Source organism: Canis lupus, chromosome 1 (genome assembly GCF_011100685.1).
Source record: "Canis lupus familiaris isolate Mischka breed German Shepherd chromosome 1, alternate assembly UU_Cfam_GSD_1.0, whole genome shotgun sequence".
NCBI classification, from domain to species: domain Eukaryota; kingdom Metazoa; phylum Chordata; class Mammalia; order Carnivora; family Canidae; genus Canis; species Canis lupus.
The window spans coordinates 86,543,311-86,556,662 of NC_049222.1; the positions used below are offsets into that span (position 1 = coordinate 86,543,311).

The 13,352-nt window shown below is 38.6% G+C and overlaps 1 long non-coding RNA gene across 1 annotated transcript in view; it reads left to right on the top strand.

The window, feature by feature from the left end:
* LOC106559439 overlaps nucleotides 1-13,352 on the top strand; it is a 66,971-nt gene that overhangs the window by 1,000 nt on the left and 52,619 nt on the right. Inside the window, exon 2 of the long non-coding RNA XR_005354183.1 lies at nucleotides 53-140. This is a non-coding gene — a long non-coding RNA (uncharacterized LOC106559439). The remainder of the gene's footprint in view (nucleotides 1-52; nucleotides 141-13,352) is intronic.

Sequence of the window (13,352 nt, forward strand, 5' to 3'; positions counted from 1 at the left end):
TACTCCAATTATCTAGGAAACCAGATATAACTGAACTGCTTAAACTGTCTAGGTTAAGAGCGACATGGCTCCACTTTGAAGCCCTGAAAGACCATGCTATGAGCTACAGTCCACCAAGACCAAGGCTACCCCACCCAGAGGTAAGCATTAGTCACTGCCTGTCCAAGAGACTGAATTCTGTCTATAAGATCTGGATTTCTAAGGCAGGCTGCTAAGAGTTTGCTTCTCTGGAAAAGTCTGGAATTTTCGAAAAACAGAACAACATACAATTTCCGATGTTGCCAATGTTGAAACAGTGGCTTCTAAATGACTTAGCAATGTGGGCAGCCCGGGTGGCTGAGCAATTTAACACTGCCTTAGGCCCAGGGCCTGATTCTGGAGACCCAGGATCGGGTCCCATGTTGGGCTCCCTGCATGGAGCCTGCTTCTCCCTCTGCCTGTGTCTCTGGCTCTCTCTCTCTCTCTGTGACCCTCATGAATGAATAAGTTTTAAAAATTAATTAATCAATTAATTAATTAATTAATTAATTAAATAACTTAGCACCAATCTGAGAAACTTACAAGGGAACATATTAAGTAGTAGTATGTACAATTAGCCCTGAGCATAGCACTAATAACCATCATTGACCAAGATGATGGATTTGAAAGTGCCCTCTTTAGAGTCATGAAGAAAAATAGGAATGCAATTGCAAACATCAAGGAATATGGAATAGAATTTAAGTGACCTTGAAAATGAAGGAACGGGTTAATCCATATCAGAAACAGAATAGGAGTACATAATGCAGTATGCTCTAAGACTAATAAATCCTTCCAAATAAATATCCACAAATAAGAGAAAGGCAGGGTAGATGCAAATACAGACCAAACATCCTATCAATTAAGGAGTATTTTACAATTCATGAGATACCTGGAGCTCAAAAAGATACTTTTTAAAAATTTTAAAAGACTGGGTTAATAATTTAAATATGAATAAATTGTGTAGTAATGTTTTTAAATGCTAGAAACAGGCCATAATGATGGGAGTATGACTAAGAGTTAGTCTTGACTTTTCAGCAATCAATAAGTCTTTATTTTCTTTGCATTTGGTCTCTGCATTTTTGTAGAACTGGAGAGAAATACGCAAATAACAATGATTACAGTAATATAAAAGGCTTTCTTCTTTCCATAAGAAAGCCTAACAAAAGCTAGTGGCTGCACCAAGTCTTTCAGGGCCTTCCCATTATTTTCCAGAAAACATCTACTTGAAGCCCCATTCCAAGAAGATCAAATGAGACATAAGAGATATTGAACTGTGTACTTCTAATTCTACCAGTTTTAGGGAGTTCTCTGAACAGTGTCTTACAGAGCATTGTAAAGAAAGAAGACCCCCCCCCCCCCAGAAAAAAAGCAGGCTTTTCACATTACAGATATGTCCTCCAGGACACTATTAATATAACGCTAATTTATCTGTTAGATTGAAGGGCAGAGAATGTGTCTCTTTCTTCATGTATCTTTATTCTTACCTTGGTAACTGAATGCTTCCTGATGCTTAAATTAATATTAAGGGGAAAACATGTTGCAAAAGGATAGGACTTTTCCTCATAATTCAAAGCTGTGACTTCATATTTTCCTTGTGTATCTTTAAATTATTAGAGAATTAACAGTACAAGTGTTGATGGGAGGTACGTAGCTTTAAAATGTTAGACCTACTAATTAATGTCTTGGAGCCAGAATTTCACTTTCAGTTAAAAGTTAATATTGATAATATCTATTCTGTTGACATTAGAGATTTACCATAATAATCAAATGATAATACTAAGTGGGAATATTTTCAGTACTCTAAAGAAATATAATAATGTAAGGGGTTTGTGTTCTGAAGGTGGGTCTGTGTATAGAAATGAAGGTCAAGCCATGAATTACTATTAGATAATTCTTCAAGAATTTTTATTCTTGACAATGTGCCATTTTACTAGCAAATTTGCAGAGAACTTGAGTCCGTGAAATTATGTGGTAAATTCTGGCCCATTTCTTGCTTTGGCGATATTTAGATGATAGGAGAATCTAAAGCAACCAGAAGCTCCTATCTGACATGCCTTAAAATGTTGGTCAGACCCAGAAGGCAGCAACAGCTGGATGAACCATAGCAAATGAGAGCAAATGCACCTTTTGTCTGGTCCAACTCTGCCTTGCTCCCGTGACACTTTGGCTCCAAATGTGTCCTATTGTCACTAAACATACTGCCTTTGTGTTCGTAGTTTTGAGAGTTAAACTGGAAATTCAGGAGGCAGGACAAGCATATAACTCTGGGACAGCTGAAATGAAATTCTCAAGGAAATCTTGGGAAGGATTTGGTCTTTAAATCCTTAGTGTTAAAAAAAAAATCCTTAGTGTTCATTTTTACTAAAACGAAATTTTAAAATCCTGAATGCAGGGCAGTCCTGGTGGCTCAGTGGTTTAGCACCGCCTTCAGCCCAGGGCATGATCCTGGAGACCTGGGATTGAGTCCCTTGTCGGGCTCCCTGCATGGAGCCTGCTTTTCCCTCTGCCTGTGTCTCTGCCTCCCTCTCTCTCTCTGTGTCTCTCATGAATAAATAAATATAATCTTTAAAAAATAAATAAAATCCTGAATGCATTTTTTCAATCACAGTTATTCTCCATTGATATAAGAATGATTCAAATTTAATTTATAAGGGAGTTGATGTTTAGCTTTTTTTTAAAGATTTTATTTATTCATTTGACAGAGAAAAGCACAAGCAGAGGAAGCAGCAGGAGAGGGAGAAGCAGGCCCACTCACCCCCTCACACACCACACCACCACCCCCCACACCTCTCCCACCCCCTACACCACCACCGTGCAGGGTAGGGAGCCCCATTCAGGGCTTGATCCCAGGACACAGGGACCATGACCTGAGCCAAAGGCAGACACCTAACGGTTACTGAGCCACCCAGGTACCCCAATGTTTAACTTTTAACTTTTAACTACTAACATGTTAATAAACAATAAGATTTCATCCTTTTTATCAAGGATTTGAAAATATAATCCTTTCTTAACATAAAACCAGATTTCCCTTTTAAAACAAAAATGTGGCCTACAAGAAGCTATAACTTGACCAAGTTCTTGTCATAACTTTTTTTTTAACTTTCTCATTATAATGTGTTGACAGCAGTCACTCCTTTGCTTTACCCAGCCATCAATGAAAACATTCTTAAAAACAGCAATTCAGCCCAGAAGAGATAATCCCATGAAAATAGTTGGGCAGGCAGAGTTACCATTCATTTAGCCACCTTGAAACACAAGCTAGTAAATACAAAATTGGCCTCCAACTGTCCTAGGGTTCTCCCAGTACTTACCGCGGCAGCTTCACTGAAATAAGCTCATCATGCCAGACGTAAAAAAGGGGTAAAGAGGAACACTTTGATTTAAACCACTTAATGTGGGGTGCTTGAGTGGCTCAGTCAGTTGGACATCTGCCTTTGTCTGGGTTCATGATCCCAGGGTCCTGGGTTAGAGACCTGCATCAAGCTTCCTGCTCATCGGGAGGCCTAATTCTCCTCTTGTCCAGGCTTGTGCTCTCTGTCGCTATCTCTGTTTCTCTCACTCAAATAAATAAAATCTTTTTAAAAAATAAATAAACCACTTAATGAAAAAAATGTTTCTTCTATTACATAAGATGACATAAAATGTGTATAAATGAGAAAATGTAATTGGCTTAAATTTCATCTACACATGGTTTGTCTTTTCTGATTATAACTAATATTTGTTTCATTTTTTTTTAAGATTTTTATTTATTCATGAGAGAGAGTGAGCGAGAGTACAAGTGAGGGTGGGGGAGAGACCAAGGGAGAAGGAGAACCAGGCTCCCCACTGAGTAGGCTCGTTCCCAGGACCCCAAGATCCTTACTGTGTTTATTTTTAATGAAGTTCTAATATGCTGTTTAGGTCATATAGTTCTGAGAAAAAGGTTTTTTAGATTGAGGCCCAAAAATGTTCATTACTCCCACCTCTTAAATTTTCCTACCTCCATGCCTGCCCCACCAAAAATGTTCTGCAAATTCCCAATATAAAGAAAACTGGAACTTATCAACTTGGCATGAGAAAAGAAATTTATAAATTTAAATTTATGAGGTCTTCATAGAGGAGATAAAATGTACATCCTTTTCATCTGCAGAATGCTGCTTATATCAAAGGACCATTTGATAATCCAATGAGATGATATATATGAAAGGAATCTTAAAATTATAATACTAAATTTAATTCTAATGATTATTATTTTTCATTAGGAAAAAATGAGTATGATGACTGTATATAAAATATTTCATTGATACCTCCAGTGAGGTGCTTTTGCGGCCTCACATTTCCTCATTCACACACCCAGGCACAGTTACCCCCTGCCAGCACTTGTATTTCTTTCCTTGAGAGCTTTCTCTTGCTATATGAGCCAGTTTTGCTGGCCAGCCAGCTGGAAATATAACAGAATAACATTCAGTAGGAGCAGCCTTTAACCAAAAACTGGTGAGCTTACACCCCAGATTCCTTACCTCCTAGGTGGGATAACTCAGAGTCATATGTCCTACACAGTCTCCAGTTTCCCCAGAGGGGTTAAGAAGGTAAGCTCTAGTCACTCATTGTCCTCGTTGGCTCAATTTCATAAACTGTATTGGCTGGCTTTTCTCCCATTTCACCTCTCCATTACCCTCCTAAATCTCTTTCACTCTCCAAGTAGACTATTTGTCCTGAAATTGTTGTCTTGGGGTCTACTTCTACTTCTGGGAATCCCTAGGAAAATACTGCCCATAGCTTAAAACATTTGTAACTCCTAGAGTCACTGAATTATGGAAGCTAATCACTAAATCAAGTTACATAGAAGGAACAGTGGAAAAGTAGCACAGTGGATAGAAGGGAGATTTTGGATCAAGAATTATCCAGATTTAGGGGCACCTGGGTGGCTCAGTCAAGTGTCTGCCTTTGGCTCAGGTCTTGATCTTGATCCTAGAGTCCTGGTTTCAAGCCCTATGTCGGCCTCCATGCTCAGTGGGGAGTCTTTTGCCCTCTTCCTCTGTTGTCCCTCTGCTTATGGTCTCTCTCTCTCTCTCTCTCACTCTCACTCTCACTCTCTTGCTCTTGCATTCACTCATTCTCTCTCAAATAAGTAAAATCTTTTTTTAAAAAAAAAAGAATTATCTAGATTCAAACTATCTTCTTAGCTGTGTGACAATCCCATGAGGCAATTGTACATATGTCATATTTTATTTAAGGTTTGGAGTGGCAGGGGATTTAGACCTTAAAAAAAATAATTCTGAATATTAGATACCCCTCTTTGTAAAGGGCCTTTAGCCATTTTTCTGCCATGTTAAGCCTGTGTGTCCTTTATTCTTGAATCATTCGCCAAAATTTCTAATCCTATCAAGGTGAAAATTTTAGCACTCTTTTACTGCCTTTTTCTCAGTAAGCTCATTCCTCAGGGTATCACCTTCTACCGCACAGCAGCATCACAGCGTGCTTTTAAACACATAATTTTCTGAAACATGGCAGGCACCCCTTTGAACTCCCTGCAAGAGAATGTGCTGCAGGAGCATATAGACCACAGGTAGCTAACAGATGATAAACCTTTGTCTCACTGTGGCATTCACAAAGAGGCTGTGCTTTCCCAAGCTGCCCCCAGCCAAGACTCCATGCAGTGAACATTCTGGAGTGGTCATTCTTGCCTGACATAGGACTTCTCCATACGAGTCCCTAGAACTTTGCTCAAGGACTCCCCATTGACCTGGCCAAGACTTTTTCAGAATTCTACTGCTTATCCTGCATATTTTTCAGATCTTCATCATAACCTGATGGTCCTCCTCATCTATCCCTCCCTTCTCTGCTTCATATCTTTTAACATAGTAAATCTTTTTTATAAAAAGATTTTCATTATTTGTGAGAGACACACAGAGAGAGGCAGAGACATAAGCAGTGGGAGGAGCAGGGCCCCCAGAATCATGACCTGAGGCAGATGCTCAACCACTGAGCCATCCAGGTGCCTCTCCCCAGTAAATCTTTCTTTTTCTTTTTTTTTCTTTTTTTTTTTTTTTTTTTTTTGATTCTGCTGGTGAGTTGTTACACACTCCTTAGCGGATTCCGACTTCCATGGCCACCATCCTGCTTCTTCCCCAGTAAATCTATTGCACATATAATTCTACCTGCTTCTTTGAAGGCCCCAACTGAAATACCCCCTAAGAAGAATCATGATACCAGCATTAAGATCATCATATTTCTCCACTCTGCTACATAGGTATAATTATGAAATCTCAGGCAGCCCTGGTAGCTCAGCGGTTTAGTGCCGCCTTCGGCTCAGGTCATGATCCTGGAGACATGGGATCGAGTCCCACGCCGGGCTCCCTGCATTGGAGCCTCCTCCCTCTGCTTATGTCTCTGCCTTTCTCTGTGTCTCTCATGAATAAATACATAGAATCTTTTTAAAAAATTATGGAATCTCTTTGCTGATAATATTGGATATTATGAATTATAGCTAGTTGTATATAACAGGTATGCATTTCTTCATAACAAGTAGATATTTTTTTAACAAGTAGATTAAACTTGGTGTAAAGCCCAATCACTAAAATAATACTCTTCAGAACCCACTCCTCTTTCCTAAGCTAAATAAGTAAGCCCTAATTCTCAGTCTATGTCTGCTTCAGAAATCATTTCTTGGTCCATTCGAAGGTTAGTGGTTGTTCTAGAGCCTTGAATCTAGTAGGGCCCCATTATTAGAAACTTTGTTGGAGCCCTACAGCCAAGGGACTTAGTGCCTGGTCCCTATAGGCATCCCTGCAATCTTTCCCGTGTGCAACCCATAAACTGAGTCTTCTGAACCTTATAAACCGGAAATTCTTCTCCCAGTGTTTAGGAATATATCCATCTTGGTGCACCTGGGTGGCTTAGTCAGTTAAGTGTCTGCCTTCAGCTCAGATCATGATCCCAGGACCCCCCCTGCATTAGGCTCCCTACTCAGCGGAAAGCCAGCTTCTCCCTCTCCCATGCCTCCTACTTATGCACTCTATCAGATAAAAATCTTTTTAAAAAATTTTATATATAAATTGAATATACCTTCTAAAATGGAATAATTCTCTTGTACATTTGAAGTCCTCTTTATTTTTTTCCTTAATGTATCCTTTGAAAACAAAGATCTACATAGTTGTCCTCAGTGATAAGCCCATCAATGACACAAAGACTTGTTCATCCTTCTGGACCGGAGGGTCCTGGTAGATAACTTTTAGTCAAAGACTGAGAAAACTGGGGCAGCCCGGGTGGCTCAGCAGCTTAGCGCTGCCTTCAGCCCGGGGCCTGGTCCTGGAGACACGGGATTGAGTCCCACATCAGGCTCGCTGCATGGAGCCTGCTTCTCCCTCTGTCTGTGTCTCTGCCTCTCTCTGTGTGTCTCTCATGAATAAATAAATAAAAATGTTAAAAAAAAAAAAAGACTGAGAAAACTAAACAGCTAATTTACACAAAGCTACTTTGCCTTGTCAGAATTTTTTTTTTTACGATTTTATTTATTTCTTCAATCAACCACTGAGCCACCAGGCATCCCTGCCCTGTCAGATTTTTAATAAATCAACCGGCTGCATGCATTTTCTCTGTTAATGTCACCTTGATGGTGGACATTAGAGAAAAAAGAAAAACCTGGTAGTGTAATAATAGCCTTGAGTCCCATGAAGCCCCTGCTGGTACAAATTCCTTTTTCTTTTCTTTTTTTTTTTTTTTTTAAAGATTTTATTTATTTATTCATGAGAGACACAGAAAGAGAGGCAGAGACACAGGCAGAGGAGAAAGCAGGCTCCATGCAGGGAGCCCGATGTGGGACTCGATCCCGGGTCTCCAGGATCAGGCCCTGGGCTGAAGGAGGCGCTAAACCGCTGAGCCACCAGAGCTGCCCCAGATTCCTTTTTCTAACAACTATTTGGAAGGTATTTGTTTTTAGCATTTCTGCCACAGTTGGACTGAGGAAGAATTAGTAAACAACAGAGACTATTACATCCAAAAGAGACTTTGTCTATTGAGTAGTATATTGCTTCCAACTTTACAGATAAATAAATGCTGATCCATAGTGGTCAGGTGTTGGTGCAAGAACATACAGTCAAGGTTAAGGCAATAGTTCAAGTCTCCTGGCTCCGGCAGCCCAGGTGGCTCAGTGGTTTAGCGCCGCCTTCGGCCCAGGGTGTGATCCTGGAGACCAGGAATCGAGTCCCACATTGGGCTCCTGTATGGAGCCTTGCTTCTCCCTCTTCCTGTGTCTCTGCCTCTGTCTCTCATGAATAAATAAATAAATAAAAATCTTTAAAAAAAAAAAAAAAAACTTCCTGACTCAAAGATGTAGAGATGTAAGCAGAAAGGACATAGAATTACACAGAATTGGTTTTGTTTCTTGTTCTCTAGGAAGATGTGGACATGTTGCTTACGTAATTGGTTTCTTGCCATCTTTAAACTGTGCATTCTAATAAATACCTCATGCAGTTGTTGGAGGATAAAATAATATGAGAAATGTGATGACAGTGATGTGCTGGTAAATGCCTAACAATCAGCTCTTAGAATTGATGGAGGAACCATGATTTGTGGCATTTGATAATTTTCATTGTATAAATATTCCTCCTGTTGTCAATTTCAAGCTTCCAACAGTTTAAAAAATGGCTGGCAACATTCCTGAAAACTTAACAATTGCCTCTCACAAGCACAGACGAGCTGGCACAGACTGGCTCCAGCACACCACTGAATATAAAACACTTGGCATGGAGTAGATACTTAATAAATATTAGTTGCCCTCTCATCTTCACAAGCACAGGTTCTTTTTACCATGCCATGTAACTATTGTTTTATGAACACTATCTCTTTGAATTTCCCAAGAAATGATTTATTGTTGTGATAATCTATGTAAATAAAATGAACTCTCTTGTATGAAGATGCCTGCACAACATCTCATTACTTTTGAGGATATTTTGGAAATGCTCTTTCTAACAGTAGGCAATGTGTAAAGTGCCCAGAATTCACCTTACAGGATTCTTGTGACTTCCCAAAGAGATAGGTTAACATTGTACAGAACAGCTGAAACTGTGATAAATTCAAAGCCCATAAAACAGAAGAGAAATAATGATTTTAAGTAAGAAGATTTCAAATAAAATAATCTCAAATAAGACATCTTGAACTATGGTAGAGCTCTTTTTCACATGAGTAATGAGTAACTATGTAGGATACCCCAGGATGAGTAGAAGAGACACATTTTTTTACTGTTTCTTAATGACTCCCCTAAAGAATTCTAGGTAGGGCAGCTATCCTATCTAGTTAAATTTGAATTTCAGATACATAATGAATAATTTTTTGTATAAGTATATAAAAATGCAATATTGAATTTTTGCTAAATCCAGGAACCCTACTGGAAACAATTTATTTATTTATTTATTTATTTATTTATTTATTTATTTATTTATTTATTTTAAAGATTTTATTTATTTATTCATGAGAGACACAGAGGCAGAGACATAGCAGAAGGAGAAGCAGGCTCCTCGCCGGGAGCAATTTTTAAACTGCAATAAAGGAAGAGGAAACTCATGGAGCATGCTAATTTCTATAAGATGAGGAAACAAATTCTAGTATGATGAGGTTGAGGTGGCTGGAATTTGCAGGGCAGAAGAGTATAAGGGAAGAGCTGCATACGCAGAAATTTTTTACAAGGGTGTTCTTGGTCCCTTCTGAATATTTCTCTATGTATGCATGGAGTGAAATTCTATAAAGCCAGGCCAAAAAAAAAAAAAAAAAGGACCAAAGACTTTTCATACATGATTTAAGGACATTTGAATTCCATCCATCTGGGTCATAGCGACTTATTTGAACATTTGAGGTCATCAAAAGAGATCTGAGAAGAGTCATACCTTAGTATTAGGGCTAATTGGCCCTAGAATAAAGGCAACAATACACCCATGATAGCAAAACTTCAAAGCAAGCCTCAACAGAATCAAGGTGATCTGCAGTTTAAAGGAAGTGCCTGCCAAAACCAATTTCAACACTTTTTAAAAGAGAACAACAAAATCTCAACATTCAACAACATGACTTTTACAGTGTCTAGCATCCAATAAAAAAATTCCTGGGGCAGCCCTGGTGGCTCAGCGGTTTAGCGCCACCTTCAACCCAGGGCCTGATCCTGGAGACCTGGAATCGAGTCCCACGTTGGGCTCCCTGCATGGAGCCTGCTTCTCCCTCTGCCTGTGTCTGTGCTTCTCTCTTTCTCTGTGTCTCTCATGAATAAATAAATAAAATCTTTAAAAAAAAAACAAAAACAAAAAAAACTCCTAAACGTTGGGGGGGGGTGGGGTGGGAAGCAAATTCTGTTCCATAACCTGGAGAAAGATCATAGATAAAAAATAAGAGAAATGGAGGATCCCTGGGTGGCTCAGTGGTTTAGTGCCTGCCTTTGGCACAGGGCATGATCCTGGAGTTCCAGGATCGAGTCTGCATCGGGCTCCCTGCATGGAGCCTGCTTCTCCCTCTGCCTGTGTCTGTGCCATTCACTCTCTCTCTGTGTCTCTCATGAATAAATAAATAAAACCTTTTTGAAAAATGAGAAAAGAAAAAAAAAGAAGAAAAAAAAGAAGTAAAAAATAAAAAAATAAGAGAAATGTTGGATTTAGCTAACAAGAACTGTAAAACAGTTATTGTAAATATGTTCAAAAATTTAAAGGAAAACACAAAATCAAAGCTATATAGATATAAATAAGCCATATGATTTTTTTCTTCTCACACCACTTATCTGAGGCTGATACTGTGTACCATGAGTACATACCATCTAATACCACAGGAAAGCAGGAAAAAACTGTTTCATCATTTGCTATAATCATACATAGAAAAAAGTGAAGGTAATCCAGAGAAGATTGAATCTCTCCTTAAATGTTCATAGTTAGAGTGCACAAGAAAATAATTAAATCTCCCCTGTAAATCATCCAAGAAAATGCAGATCTGTAAGATAAACGGGGCATCTGGCTGCCTCAGTCAGTAGAGCATGCAACTTTTGATCTCAGGGTGTAGAGATTACTAAAAAAATAAAATAAATAGGGGCACCTGGGTGGCTCAGTCGGTTAAGCATCTGCTATGCATAGGCTCAGATCATGATCCCAGTGTCCTGGGTTGGAGCTCCACATCAGGCTCCCTGCTCGCTCTCTCTCTCTCTGTCAAATAATCTTTTAGATTATTTAAAATTAAAGATTACTTAAAATCTTCTAAAAATATGTAAATAAACTTTAGAAATAAGTAAAATCTTTAAAATAATAATAATAATAAGCTTTTGGGGATGCATGGGTGGCTCGGTGGTTTAGCGCCTGCCTTCGGCCCAGGGTGTGATCCTGGAGTCCTGGGATTGAGTACTGTGTCAGGCTCCCTGCAGGGAGCCTGCTTCTCCCTCTGCCTATGTCTCTGCCTCTCTCTAGAATAAAGAAATAAAATCTTTTAAAATAACATAATAATAATAATAATAATAATAATAATAAGCTTTTGCCCTGAATCACTCTGTTTTAGAAATGCATAGAAGTGGCTGTAGAATCTAGCTTATATTATGATTGCAGAGGAAGTAAGAGGAAATGGAGTTTATACAAATTATGTTGCAGATAGTCCCTTAAATGTTTTCTCCTTTGCACTACATGCACTATATTGATATGTTTTGCATCTGAAATGTTTAGCCATTTCAGATGCATGTTAAGGAGGATCCATTGGTGCTTTTTCACCACCAGATTTTTGTTGCTAAAGATAGTTTGTATCGAACTTTTAGCTTCTCTATTATTCTCTATAGCTGTTTTCTTTCCACCTTCTCCTTTAAATACATAAAAAACCATATATTTCATCTTTAACCTCTAATTTTACCCCTTATCTTTCCCTTCTCCCTTCTTTTCCCTCTCTTGCTCTTCACTTCAATCCTATTCAAAATTTTCTCTCCTAACCAAACAAAAGATAATTTTCCCATGGTGTTTTATCATTCTAACTTGGATAATAAAAACAGTGACCACCACATAATCCATACTTATTACCTCATGGTGAAAAAGGAAATCTTTTGTATCAAGAAATAACTGACTGGGGGCTGGCTCAGTTGGAAGAGCATGTGACTCTTGATCTCAGGGTCATGCATTTGAGCCCCTCATTGGATATAGAGATTATTTTTTTTTATTGTAGTTTAGATCATATCACTCCTAAAAAAAAAAAAAAAAAGCTAATTTGTTGATATGTCATGAGGTTAAACAGGGTCCAGCATGCTCAGACACAACTGTATTGGGGGAGGGGGAGGCTAAGCAGATTTTGTTTACTTAAATTAGCCGACTGAAATTTACATACACACGTACCCAAAATGTATGTTTTAAGAGGCGTCTGATAGGCACAATGCTAAGAGAATATATTTTCTTCTATTGCCAAACATTAATTTTGTTGGTGAATAAAGAGGGCATGCAAGGACGTTCCCTTTTCACCTTCATGTCCAATATGACATTAGATTACACCATATTTTTAACTCAAACACAATTACTCATGCCCAAGCCTTAGCATTTTTAGACACAACTTCAGAGAATGAAGAGATTCTAAAGAAGATGCCAAAAACAACATCAAATTCAAACTGTTTGCTACAGACCCTAGCAGATTCAGGTCACACTGTCTTGGAAGGGACTAAAGACTCCCAGATTAACCTCTTGTGAACAAAATGAGAAATGAACTGAACCTTTTCAATATATCCTGAGGATTACAGCCTGTTCTTACAATTCCTATGATCAAATGAGGGCAAGGATCATAAGAGGAAAACATCAAGGAAATGCTAAATGGCAAAACTCATTTGGATACAAGAAGAATTAAGAGGGAAAAAAAGAAGAAACAGATATGTAGAGAGGATGGTTTTGATTCCTAGGGGAGAGAAGGATAGCAAACGGGTATGTTCTTATTCAGAGAGTTTCTGGTTGGGCCATTAAGACTGGCTGGAAAAGAGAGGGATGAAGTATTACAACGTATATACAAAGATTTATTTGACTTTTTTAACTGTTCACCAGGCTGCTGGTCGAAAGTATTTAACAGTATTCTAGATACTCAGAAGTGTCACATAAAAAGGAGTTTATTTCTGTGGTTTAGGAGGAAAAAATTAAAGAACATTACCCAAAGAATCCGAACACCCAACCAAAGCTCTAATATCTGAGAATATCAGACTAAAGCTGATAATAGACTCAATTTGCCCAGAGATGCAACAAATGGCATGTTGTATTTGTGGTCATAATTGCTTGTCAAAGTATTTTTTTAAAGAAGTATTTATTTATTTTTAGAGAGAAAGACAGTGAGTGTGAGCTGGGGAGAGAGTGAGTCTTAAGCAGATTCCTGGAAAGCAA